The sequence below is a fragment of the Nicotiana tabacum genome, chromosome 19 (genome assembly GCF_000715075.1).
Source record: "Nicotiana tabacum cultivar K326 chromosome 19, ASM71507v2, whole genome shotgun sequence".
NCBI lineage: Eukaryota > Viridiplantae > Streptophyta > Magnoliopsida > Solanales > Solanaceae > Nicotiana > Nicotiana tabacum.
In genome coordinates, this window is record NC_134098.1 from 76,699,933 (window position 1) to 76,712,824 (window position 12,892).

Consider the following 12,892-nt stretch of genomic DNA (forward strand, 5'->3'; position numbering starts at 1 on the left):
GCCCTGGATGCTTCGCATCCCCACTTCACTCCTCTTTGAAGCTCGGATGCGGACCTGGACGCTATGGCAGCACTTCACTGCCAGCCTCTCTTTCGGACGTGGCCTCGGATGCTTCGCATCCGCAGGCTCCTCCACCAGCCTTTGGTAATTTGGTCATAACGGTTTGTAGGAATGTTTAAATGACAAACGGTTTGAAGCGTTAGAAAGTAGACTTGAAGATCTTTCATTTGATATATTTTCCATCACGTAACTCTTTATATATATGTAAATATGCTCGTCCAAAGTTTTGTCTTGTGCGTACTTATTTGGAACTTTGGTCCATAATATAATTTCCAACTTGACATAGACTTAGGGCTCTCCTTATACCCCACATCACTTATAATATGCCTCGTACACTTATTATCACATCCAATTAATATCCATCATATTAATAGACATCGTCTGCATACAAAATAATATAATTAGCGCATATTAACTTTCTTAATAGCGCTTAAGTACTTCAAAACTTTTCGGGGTGCTACACAAAATTCGACAGAGATAATGATTTCTTAACATGGCAAAGAAGAATGAGGGATCTGCTCATTCAACAAGGATTATACAAGGTACTTGATGTTGATGCCAAAAAGCTTGATACCATGAAAGCTAAGGATTGGGATGACTTGGATGAAAGGGCTGCTAGTGCAATCACGTTGCACTTATCAGATGATATGGTAAATAACATCATTGATGAAGACACCGCATGCGGCATTTGGACAAGGTTGGAAAGCCTATACATGTCCAAAATGCTAACAAATTAATTATACCTGAAAAAGCAGCTATACGCCCTATACATGGGTGAAGGTACGAATTTTTTGTCGCATTTAGTTGTGTTTAACAGACTAATCACACAGCTCGCCAATCTTAGACTGAAAATCAAGGAAGAAGATAAAGCCATCTTGTTGTTGAACTCGTTGCCATCTTCGTACAATAATCTAGCAACAACCATCCTGCACGGTAAGACTACCATTGAGTTGAAAGATGTTACATCGGCTCTTCTACTCGATGAGAAGATGAGAAAGAAGCTTGAAAATCGAGGACAGGCTCTTATCACAGAAGGTAGAGGCAAGAGTTATCAAAGGAGTTCGTGCAACTATGGTAGATCCGGAGCTTGTGGGAAGTCTAAGAACCGATCTAAAGCAAGAGCCAAAAATTACTACAATTGTGATCAACCAGGTCACTTCAAAAGAGATTTCCCAAATCCAAGGAAGGGCAAAGGTGAAAGCAGTGGCCAGAAGAATGACGATAACACAACCGCCATGGTGTAAAATAGTGATAATGTTGTTCTCTTTATAAACGAGGAAGAGGAATGCATGCACTTATCAGGTCCAGAGTCGGAATGGGTAGTTGATACAGCAGCATCTTACCATGCCACATCGGTAAGAGATCTTTTTACCGATATGTAGCAGGTGATTTCGGCACTGTGAGAATGGGTTACACAAGTTACTCAAAGATTGAGGGGATTGGTGACATTTGTATCAAGACAAATGTTTGATGCACATTGGTTCTAAAGGACGTGCGACATGTACTTGATTTGTGGATGAACTTGTTCTCGGGAATTACTTTAGACTGAGATGAATACGAGAACTATTTTGCAAATCATAAGTGGAGACTCACTAAGGGATCATTGGTGATTGCAAAGGGAGTTTCTCGTGGCACGTTGTATAGGACAAATGCATAAATATGCCAAGGTGAATTGAACGCGGCACAAAATGAGATTTCTGTAGATTTGTGGCACAAAAGGATAGGTCATATGAGCGATAAGGGATTGCAAATTCTTGCCAGGAAATCACTCATTTCTTATGCCAAAGGTACAACGGTAAAACCTTGTGACTATTGTTTCTTTGGTAAGCATTATAGAGTCTCATTTCAGACAGCGTCTGAAAGAAAATTGAATATACTTGATTTGGTATATTCTGATGTTTGTGGTCCAATGGAAATTGAATCGATGGGCGGTAACAAATATTTTATTACTTTTATTGATGATGCTTCACGAAAATTATGGGTTTATATTTTGAAAACCAAAGATCAGGTGTTTCAAGTTTTCCAGAAGTTTCATGTTATGGTGAAAAGGGAGACAGGCCAAAAGCTAAAGCATTTCCGAAGTGACAATGGAGGTGAGTACACTTCAAAGTAATTTGAAGAGTACTATTCGAGCCATGGGATCAGACATGAAAAGCCAGTTCCTGGAACCCCACAACACAATGGCGTAGCCAAAATAATGAACCGCACCATTGTGGAGAAGGTGAGAAGCATGCTCAGAATGGCTAAACTACCTAAGTCATTCTGGGGTGAAGCAGTTCAGACAACCTGTTACCTGATCAATAGGAGTCCATCAGTTTCGTTGACCTTTGACATCCCAGAGAGAGTTTGGACCAACAAGGAGGTGTCCTACTCGCATCTGAAGGTGTTCAGTTGCATAGCTTTTCCACATGTACCAAAGGAGTAGAGAACAAAGTTGGATGATAAATTTGTTCCCTGCATATTCATCAGATATGGATATGAAGGGTTCAGATACAGATTGTGGGATCCTGTAAAGAAGAAGGTCATCAGAAGTAGAGATGTAGTCTTCCGAGAAAGTGAAGTTGGAACTGCTGATGATATGCCAGAGAAGGCCAAGAATGGTATAATTCTTAACCTTGTTACTATTCCTTCTACTTCTAACAATCCCACAAGTGCAGAAAGTAGGACCGACGAGGTTGTCGAGCAGGGAGAGAAACCTGGTGAGGTTATTGAGCAGGGGGAGCAACTTGATGATGATGTCGAGAAAGTGGAGTACCCCACTCAGGAAGAAGAACAACCTCAACCTCTGAGGAGATCAGAGAGGCCAAGGGTAGAGTCATGAAAGTACCCTTCCACAGAGTATGTCCTCATCAGTGATGAAGGGGAGCCAAAAAGTCTTAAGGAGGTGCTGTCTCATTCAGAAAAGAACTAGTGGATGAAAGCCATACAAGAAGAGATGGAATCTCTACAGAAAAATGGCACGTACAAGATGGTTGAACTTCCAAAGGGAAAAAAACCACTCAAATGCAAATGGGTCTTTAAACTCAAGAAAGATGGAAATGGCAAGCTGGTCAGATACAACGCTCGATTGGTGGTAAAAGGCTTCGTACGGAAGAACGATATTGATTTTGACAAAATTTCCTCACATGTTGTCAAAATAACTTCTATTCGAACAATCTTGAGCTTAGCAGCTAGCCTAGATCGTGAAGTGGAGTAGTTGGACGTGAAAACTGTATTTCTTCATAGAGATTTGGAAGAGGAGATCTATATGGAGCAACCAAAAGGATTTGAAGTAGCTGAAAGGAAAACATGGTGTGCAAACTGAATAAGAGTCTTTATGGGTTGAAGCAGGCACCAAGGCAGTGGTACAAGAAGTTTGACTCATTCATGAAAAGTCAAACTTACACAAAGACATATTCTGATCTATGTGTATACTTCAAAAGACTTTCTGACAACAACTTTATTATTTTGTCATTGTATGTGGATGACATGTTAATTGTAGGAAACAATAAGGGGCTGATCGCAAAGTTGAAGGGAGATTTGTCCAAGTCATTTGATATGAAGGACTTGGGCCCAGCACAACAAATGCTAGGTATGAAGATAGTTCGAGAGCGAACGAGCAGAAAGTTGTGGCTGTCACAGGAGAATTATATTGAACGTGTAATGGAACGCTTCAACATGAAGAATGCTAAGCCGGTCAGCACACCTCTTGCTAGTCATCTAAAGTTGAGCAAGAAGATGTGTCCTACAACAGTGGAGGAGAAAGGGAACATGGCTAAAGTTCCTTATTCTTCAGCAGTCGGAAGCTTGGTGTATGCAATGGTATGCACCAGACCTGATATTGCTCATGCAGCTGGTGTTGTTAGCAGATTCCTTGAAAATCCTGGAAAGGAACATTGGGAAGCAGTCAAGTGGATACTCAGGTACCTAAGAGGTATTGTAGGAGATTGCTTGTGTTTTGGAGGATCTGATCCAATCTTGAAGGGATACACGGATGCTGATATGGCCGGTGATACTGATAATAGAAAATCCACTACTGATATCTATTTACTTTTTCAGGGGGAGCTATATCATGGCAGTCTAAATTGCAAAAGTGTGTGGCACTTTCAACAAATGAAGCAGAGTACATTGCCGCTACAGAAGCCGGCAAGGAGATGGTATGGCTCAAGCGGTTTCTTCAAGAGCTGGAATTGCATCAAAAGGAGTATGTCGTCTATTGTGACAGTCAAAGTACAATAGACTTGATCAAGAACTCCATGTACTGTGCAAGAACAAAGCATATAGATGTGAGATATCATTAGATTCGTGAGCAGGTGGAGAACGAATCTTTATAGGTCAAAAAGATTCACACGAGTGAAAATCATGCTGATATGTTGACCAAGGTGGTACCAAGAGACAAGTTCGAGCTATGCAAAGAACTTGTCGGCATGCACTCAAACTAGAAGACAGTGCTACCTCCTCTAGATGAATGAGACTAAAGGGGGAGATTGATGGGGTCCATCTCATTTAAAAGCCAAAGATAGGCATGTGCCTAAGAAAAATATTTGGCTGAGAATTTCTTTGGTTTGGTAGCCAACTTTGTTAGATTTTTTTGATTTGGTAGCCAACTTTGTTGAATTTCTTTAGTTTGGTAACTAACTTTTTTGTATTGTCAACATTAAAGAAAAAAAAGAAAAAGTGTGTGTAAATTATCAAATATAGTAGGCTTTAGAGAGTGGGGCTTCAGCTATAAAAGGAGAGCTTCAGCTATCATTTGTACACACCAACAAATTTAGAAAGAAAGAGTGAGGTTTCACAGACAAGGTATAAGAATATAGCCTGTGAGAAAAATAGAGAGTGAGCAATATTATAGTGAGGTGGGAATATCAAAAGAGGGTTATTTCTTTTGAGTGTTGTAGTGGTCTTTAGAGTATTTTACTCGGACCTGCAAAGTATAAAATTTCTTGCTACAGTGCTATCAATTGCTCGTCTTAGGGCTGTGGTTTTTCCCTTATTCAAAAGGGTTTTCCACGTAAAAATTTTGGTGTCGTTGTCACTCTTTTACTCTTGTTAATTACCGTATCTCGGTGCTACGTTATTATTTCACTTTTATTACTGTGAATATTATATCTGTAGGGGGTTTATTCCTAACATACACGAGTATTTTATTTTTTTGTATTTCTGTTTTTTGCCTTGGTTGTATTCGTTACGCGTTTGAATATAGTTGATACTAGATGTATCCCACTACTAAAAAATTATCAAAAAACATCCAGAAAAACCGACTGGAATCAGTCGGAATCGAACAAAAACCGACCGATTTCCGACAGTTTTCAATTCGTCTAAAACAATGGTTGCTAATGGGGAGAGACCGCAGACGATCGATATTTCCGACCGAAGGCGGTCGGTAATTGTCAATACACTTTGACCAAGTTATCTGACACAAAATAATATTACCGACCGAATTCGGTCGGTATTGTTAAAATTATTTTTAAATTAGTGACCGACTTCTGTCGGAATTTTAATTATTTTTTTTTTTTAAAAGTTCAAACATAATTCAATGAGTGTCCTGTACTACATCATCTCTATCTCTACTACTAGAAGCTTCATCGTCGGCATAGTTCGAAGGATCACGACGAGAAGGATTAGCACTTGGGGAAGGCTCACGAGACCAGGGAATGGGGAAAACACCACTAGTAAGATGATTGGCTAGCTGAACTTGAATGACATTAAATTGTTGGTCCCTCTTTTCTAGCTAAACTTGAAAGGTATCAAATTGTTTATCTTTCTTTTGTTCTCTAGCCTTTTTCTCTTCAAGCTCTGCTGTCAGCTTTGCGATCTTCTTCTCCATAGACGAAAGAGTCGACCTATCAATTGCCTTGCCCTGGGCAGAAGTCCCTATACCTTGCAATCCAGCCCTGTAGCGCCGAAATGATCTCTCTGGAAAGCCGTATGATATGCCCTTTTTAGGACCACCAACAACATCCAACCATATCTTCTATGCTTCTTCGTCTGAAAGGTGTGGTCGCTCTCCTTGCTCATTCGGTGGCAAGATCTGAGTGTACTCCTCCACATTAGTCTTGTAGCGACCCTTTATTTAGAAGATATAAAATTATTAACTATATAATATTATAAATATTAATTTCAAGTTATAGTAGTTATGAAACTTACATATGTAGTCTCCGCCCGGCCTTTGACCCATCTAGTTGGATCTGTCGATGCCTTCTTCTTCCGGATGTGAGTCTCCATGAAGAACTCATCATGAGTCATCTTCCTCCCATATTTTTTTCCTACAAATATAATAAAACATGTTAACTAAATAAAAATATATAAATATAGTTCGATAAAAATAGAATTAAATAGTTTATGGAATTATTAGTAGTCTCCTCGCAGTCCCCATGCTCCTTGCACCCACACTGCCGGTCCTCCCAGACACACTTAGTCTGCAAATGAAGTGTGTAATGTTAGATGAAATTATTGTTAATATAATGCTTAAATAGATAAGAATTGTATTAAAATCTTAAATTGGTTGAAAATTTGCTCCAGGAGCTCTGGTGGAAATTCACTCCAAGTCGCATAGGGTGCATCATACAACCGGCCAAGAGCTTCAGAGATTATCTTTGTAGTCTGATGACTAGGTATGAAGAACAAATAGTTCCTCCCTAAAAAACCGACAATTAGGATAATTTCTATTATACATCCAACTGCGATATTCTATCTACGCAAAGAACAAATAAATTATATGTTATATTAATCATAAGTCAAATTAATTTATAGAATTAAGTTACATAATAAACTTTAGTTACAAAGTACAACATTTAAATAATTTGAGTGCATATTAATTTGAATATAATATTGTTCTAACCCTACCATTAAAAATAATTAGACTAGCTAGAATATTAAATTAGTTAAGCCATTCAATTAGTCTAACTCACTTACTATTAATCATAATTAATAAACCCTAAATCATAATTTAATATGCCCTAAATCATAGTTTAATATGCCCTAAAATCGTGATCAATAAAATTGAAAAAATAAAAACTAGCTAAGCAAAAGCATAATCATAGGCTTCTAACATAATATCTTCTAAATTAGCTAAGTCAAGTACCTTACATGATATCATAAACAAAATCAATAAGAGTAAACCCTAAATCTAAAAAATTATAAATCAATTGAAATAATCCCAACCCAAATTGTAAACTCTAGTTTATATAATTGAAAGAATTTAAATAACTAAAATTAACAAATATAGATAACTAACTTTCAAAGAGAGGAGAGGGGTATGATTTTGGGAGTGACGTGGCAGTGGTGGTGCGGCAGGGGTCGCACCAACGGAGAACATAGAGAGACGAAGTAGGGGGAGGGGGTGGGTTGATTTTGGGTGAGAAGGGAGTGATGAGTTGATTTGGGTGGGATTTGGGAAGGGTTCGCGGTTGTGGAAGAAAGAGTGAGAGAAAGAGAAAAGAGAAAAATGGGGAAGAAACCCGTCTGTGGCAGCCTAAATTAAGATTTTTCGGCCGACTTCGGTCGAAAATTGCGGTCGGTATATTTAAGTTAATGTTTGACCGTTTGACCACACATTTCCGATCGAAATATGTGTGTATGTATATATACATATATGTACATAATATTTAATTGATTTAACATCTTAAATTATAATATTATATATATATATCTCAATCGTGTGATTTGAATGAAACAAGAAGACCAACATGTCCAGAATGTCAACAAACATATATATATATATATATATATATATATATATATATATATATATGTGTGTGTGTGTGTGTGTGTGTGTGTGTGTGTGTGTGTGTATCTATATAAATATATATATACAATTTAAAATCATATATATACTTAGATTGTAAGTAACAATAATCTATAAGTGTTTGACTATTTGGACCACTAATACCGACTAATTTCGGTCGGTAACTTATTTAAAAGTAAATGTATAGTGTTATAAGATGTAGTGCTATATTAAATGTAACGACCCAACCGGTCATTTTGAACTCTAGAGCATCGTTCATCAGTTTGAGGTCTTGAGTAGCTTCATTTCAGGTATTATGACTTGTACATGTGGTAGGAATTGAATTTTGTGAAGTTCGGAGTTGACTTGGAAAGAAAATTCTAATTTCGGAAGCTTTTAAGTTGGAAGAATTGACTAAGGTTTGACTTTTGAGTAAACAACATCAGAATCTGGATTTGAAGGTTCCAATAGGTTCGTATGATGATTTTGGACTTGGGTGTATGTTCGAGTTGAGTATCGGATCATCCGGAAGCATTTCGACGCTTATTGTAGAAAATTGGCATTTTTGGAAGTTTTAGAATTTCATCGGTTTGGTTTGAAGTTTATTATGATGTTATCGATGTCCGTTTGGGGTTCCGAGCCTTAGCATATGTTCATATCATGATTTGTGACTTGCACGCAAAATTTGGCGTCATTTCAGAATGTTTTGACATGGTTCGGACACGTTCGTCGAAGTTTGAAAGTTTAAAGAAGGATTTCGATCATCGATTCATAGTTTCGATATTGTTTGGTGTGATTTGAGGCCTCGACTAAGTTCGTATTGTATTTTAGGACATGTTGGTATATTTGTTCAAGGTCCTGGGGACCTCGGGTGGATTCCGGATGGTTAACAGATCGGATTTTGGACTTGAGGAAAATCTGGAGAATTCTGGTTGCTAGTGCAACCGCTTATGCGGAAGCTTCATCACAGAAGCGAGGTAATTGCTGCAGAAGCGGCTGGAAAGGAAGTTGGGCAGAGGTTGGTTGCTCATCGCAGAAACGGGGCTCTGGGCGCACCTGCGCATCTGTCGGAGCAAAAATGTTGAGCGCAGGAGCAGATGGCATCGCAAAAGCAGCAGTGGCTCGCACCTATGTGTGCGCAGAAGCGAAGCCCGTGTCCGCGGGTGCGAAGGGGCTGTCACCAGTGCTGCTTTGCAAATGCGCATTTTTGGTCGCAAAATCGAGTGCGCATATGCAATATATTCGTCTGCAGGTGCGAAAGTCGTTGGGCTGTGGGGGTGTTTTTAATCCGAGACTTAGCCTATTTGTCTCACATTTTTATTTGGTTGGGCGATTTTTGGAGCTCTTGGAGAGGATAGTTTCATCATCTATGTCAAGGTAAGTAATTACCGCACATTGTGAGTTAAATACAAGGTTTATATATGGATTTAAACATGAAAATTAGTAAAAAATTTGGGATTTTGGTAGAAAACCTAGAATTCGATATTTTTGGATTTTGACCACGAAATTGGACGTGGAATTGAGAATAAATCATATATTTGAGTTCGTAATGTTATGAGTAAAGTTTATCTTCAAAAATGTTCAGAATCCGGTCACGTGGGCCCGAGGATTGACTTTATTGACTTTTAGAGCGGAGTTGGAAATTGTTATAAATTGATTAACTATAATATTTTGACTGAATTGCATATTGTTTGACTAGTTTCGGATCGTTTGGCTTGAATTGAAGAGTTGGAGAGGCATTGGAGCCGGTTATGGAACTTCGGATTAAGGTAAGTCTCCTGTCTAACCCTGTGAGTGGGAAACTACCCCTAGGTGATGTAATTGCTATATGATACTAGTTGTGGGTGCAACGTACGCACGAGGTGACGAGAGTCCGTACGTAGCTAAAGCATGTTTATGTCTGGGTAGACTTAGAACCTTATTATGAAATAATTGAATTATTTTGAACTTGTTCTGCTGGCTTTACTAATTGAACTTATAATTTAAATTGATTTAGAAATAAAGATATGTATACTAGGTCGGGCCTTATCACCTTGAGTTGTTGGCTAGTTATTTGAGAAGCTGTAAAGATTATATTCACCTTGTACTCATGTACTGTATTGTAAGCACGTGTCTCGTGATTCGATAACTTCCTTCCTTTCTTGTGGAGCGGGCTGAACTCCTCGACAGTATAATAGATGTATCTATGGTTCGTGCCGCTCGACCCTCGATAGTGTACACATTATTCTGGATCGGGCCGAACGGCCTTGACATAATCGTGCGTTATATTGCTGGTAGTCTGAACATCTACGAGATTATCTTTCTGCTGATGCCCGGCATTTTATACGGTATTCCTTATTCATTGATATTGACACTTGACATTTTCTGAGCCGTTAAGGTAGAATACAAGATTTATAAATTCATACTTTGAAGTAAATATTTGGAAGATTATATAACTTATAGATTTACCCCATTATCGTTGTGCACTTCATATCTATTATGAATTGTTATATTATTTTATTGGACCTCTAGTAAGTGTCGATGTCGACCCCTCGTCACTACTTCTTCGCGGTTAGGCTAGATACTTACTGGGTACGCATTGATTTACGTACTCATGCTGCACTTCTGCACTAAATGTGCAGGATTTGACAGGTTCATTGGGTAATTATCTTGGCGCGTAGGCGCAACTGTTGAGGAGACTTTATGTGAGCTGTATTCCAGGCTACGCATCACAGTCTACTGAGTCACCATCATACTATTCATTTTATCATGTCTCATTTATATTCTAGACAGATGTTGTATTATTATTGTACTCTTTAGTAAGGGCTCATGCACTTGTGACACCAGATTTTGGGATATGCTAGTTGTTGCTTACAAATTTATATATGATTACCGCCTTTCATTTCTTTTATAAACTACTACTTATCTATGTTCTCGTGAATTTTAAAAGTGTAAATATCCTTTATTAATAAAAATTTATGTTTTTAAAAGTAATAAAATGAACAATTAATGGATAGTTCACCGTTGGCTTACCTAATGGCGACGTTGGGCGCCATCCGGCCTATAGTGAGTTTTGGGTCGTGACAGCTTGGTATCAGAGCTCTAGGTTCACTTAGGTCTCTCGAGTCATGATCAAGTCTAGTAGAGTCTTGCGGATCAGTACGAAGACGTCTGTACTTATCTTCGAGAGGCTACAGGGCTGTTATGAGCACTTCCCTTCTTGATTCCTCATCGTGCGGTTTGATTCCTTTGAGGCTTATACCTTTATTTCCTCATACTCAATCATATTTGTGTAGAGCTGTCACGACCCAAAATCCAACTAGTCGTGATGGCACTTAACCCAACCCGTCAGGTAAGCCAATTAACAACTAACCAATTTTATAAGATTTATAAAGAAAGAAATGAAAATACAACAGCTTTCATACAAGAATTTCCCAAGGACTGGTAGTACAAATCATGAGCTTCTAAGATTAAAATTTACAAAGCTGGTTTAAAATAAAATACACCATCTATTTGAAATATACATGAACAAAGCTGAAAGACTAAAGCTACCAAGATCAAGAGGCAGCTATAACTAGATCACGGGTACATATTCAAATCCAGCTCCCGATGTATGCAGCTACATCAGCATCCAACATCTGCACGCAAGGTGCAGAAGTGTAGTATGAGTACAACCGACCCCATATACTCAATAAGTAATAAACCTAACCTTAGGTTGAAAGTAGTGACGAGCTTGTACCAAGGTCAGAGTCCACACCAATAACTAATAATATCTCATAACAATACAATTTAAAGAAGTACAAATAATAATTCAATAATAAAATGATCTGCTCGTATACAATTTCGGAAAGAAAAACATTTTCCTTTCAAGTATAATAATAAAACCCAAATCTTTTGCCGAAAATCACCGAAAATATGAGTAAGTCTGAAATCTGTGATTTTTCTCAAAAACTTTAAAGACTGATAAGAAATTTCATTATCAGATGGCATGTGGAAAAATACTTCGCTAGGCCTATATATCGAGTATGCATGTATAATGCAATGCAGCATAGTAGAACTCATGTATTCACACTCTCAGAGTACTCAATCTCTCAGTAGTTGCGGGGCGGATCCAGCCCAGGGAAGATCCATCCCTCAATATAAAATAAAACTGACAGTTAGTCACTTAGTACTGTTATAATGACCCGACCGGTCGTTTCGGGAGTAATAGCCCCGATTCCCCCATTTTATGTTTCCTTTATACTCTTAAGCTATATTATGATATATCAGGTTAGTTGGTTCGGACCCGGAGTGGTTTCGGAGTGGAATGAGACACTTAGTCTCTTATTAAAACCTTAAGTTGGAAAGGTCAACTAGATGTTGACCTATGTGTAAACGATCTCGGATTTAAATTCTGATAGTTTCCTTAGCTCCGTTAGGTGATTTTGGACTTAGGAGTGCGTCCGAAATGTTATTTGGAGGTCCGTGATAGAATTAGGCTTGAATTGGCGAAATTGGAAATTTGGCAATTTTTGGTCGGCAGTGGAAAATTTGATATCGGGGTCGGAATGGAATTCCGGAAGTTTGGAATGGGTTCGTAGCGTCATTTGTGACGTATGTGCAAAATTTAAGGTCATTCGTACGTGGTTTTGTTAGTTTCGGCATCGGTTGCCGAATTTGGAAATTTAGAAGTTCTTAGGCTTGAATCCGAGGTTAATTTGGTGATTTGATGTTGTTTTGAGTGATTCGAAGGTTTGACTTAGTTTTTATGTTGATATATGACTTGTTGGTATTTTTGGTTGAGGTCCCGAGGGCTTCGGGGTAATTCCGGGTGGTTAACGGATTTGTCAAAGTTGGAAAATGCAGTTGAAGCTGCTCCTACTGCTATTTCCGCGCCTGCGGAAGGAGGAGTCGCAGGTGCGCAAGGGGAGTCCGCAGATACGGAAAAGAGGGTGATGGGAAGGCTTCGCAGAAGCGGAAGGAAATGCACAAGTGCGCTACCGCAGGCGTGAGAATTTGAAGCGCAGATGCGAAAAATGAGAGGCTGAGAGTTTAATTATTCTCGCAGGTGCGAGGATTTTTGACCGCAGGTACGGTCCCGCAGGCACGTGAAATTGCTGCAAGTGTGAAAATCTAGGCATATTGTATAGATAGCACTTCGCGAATTTT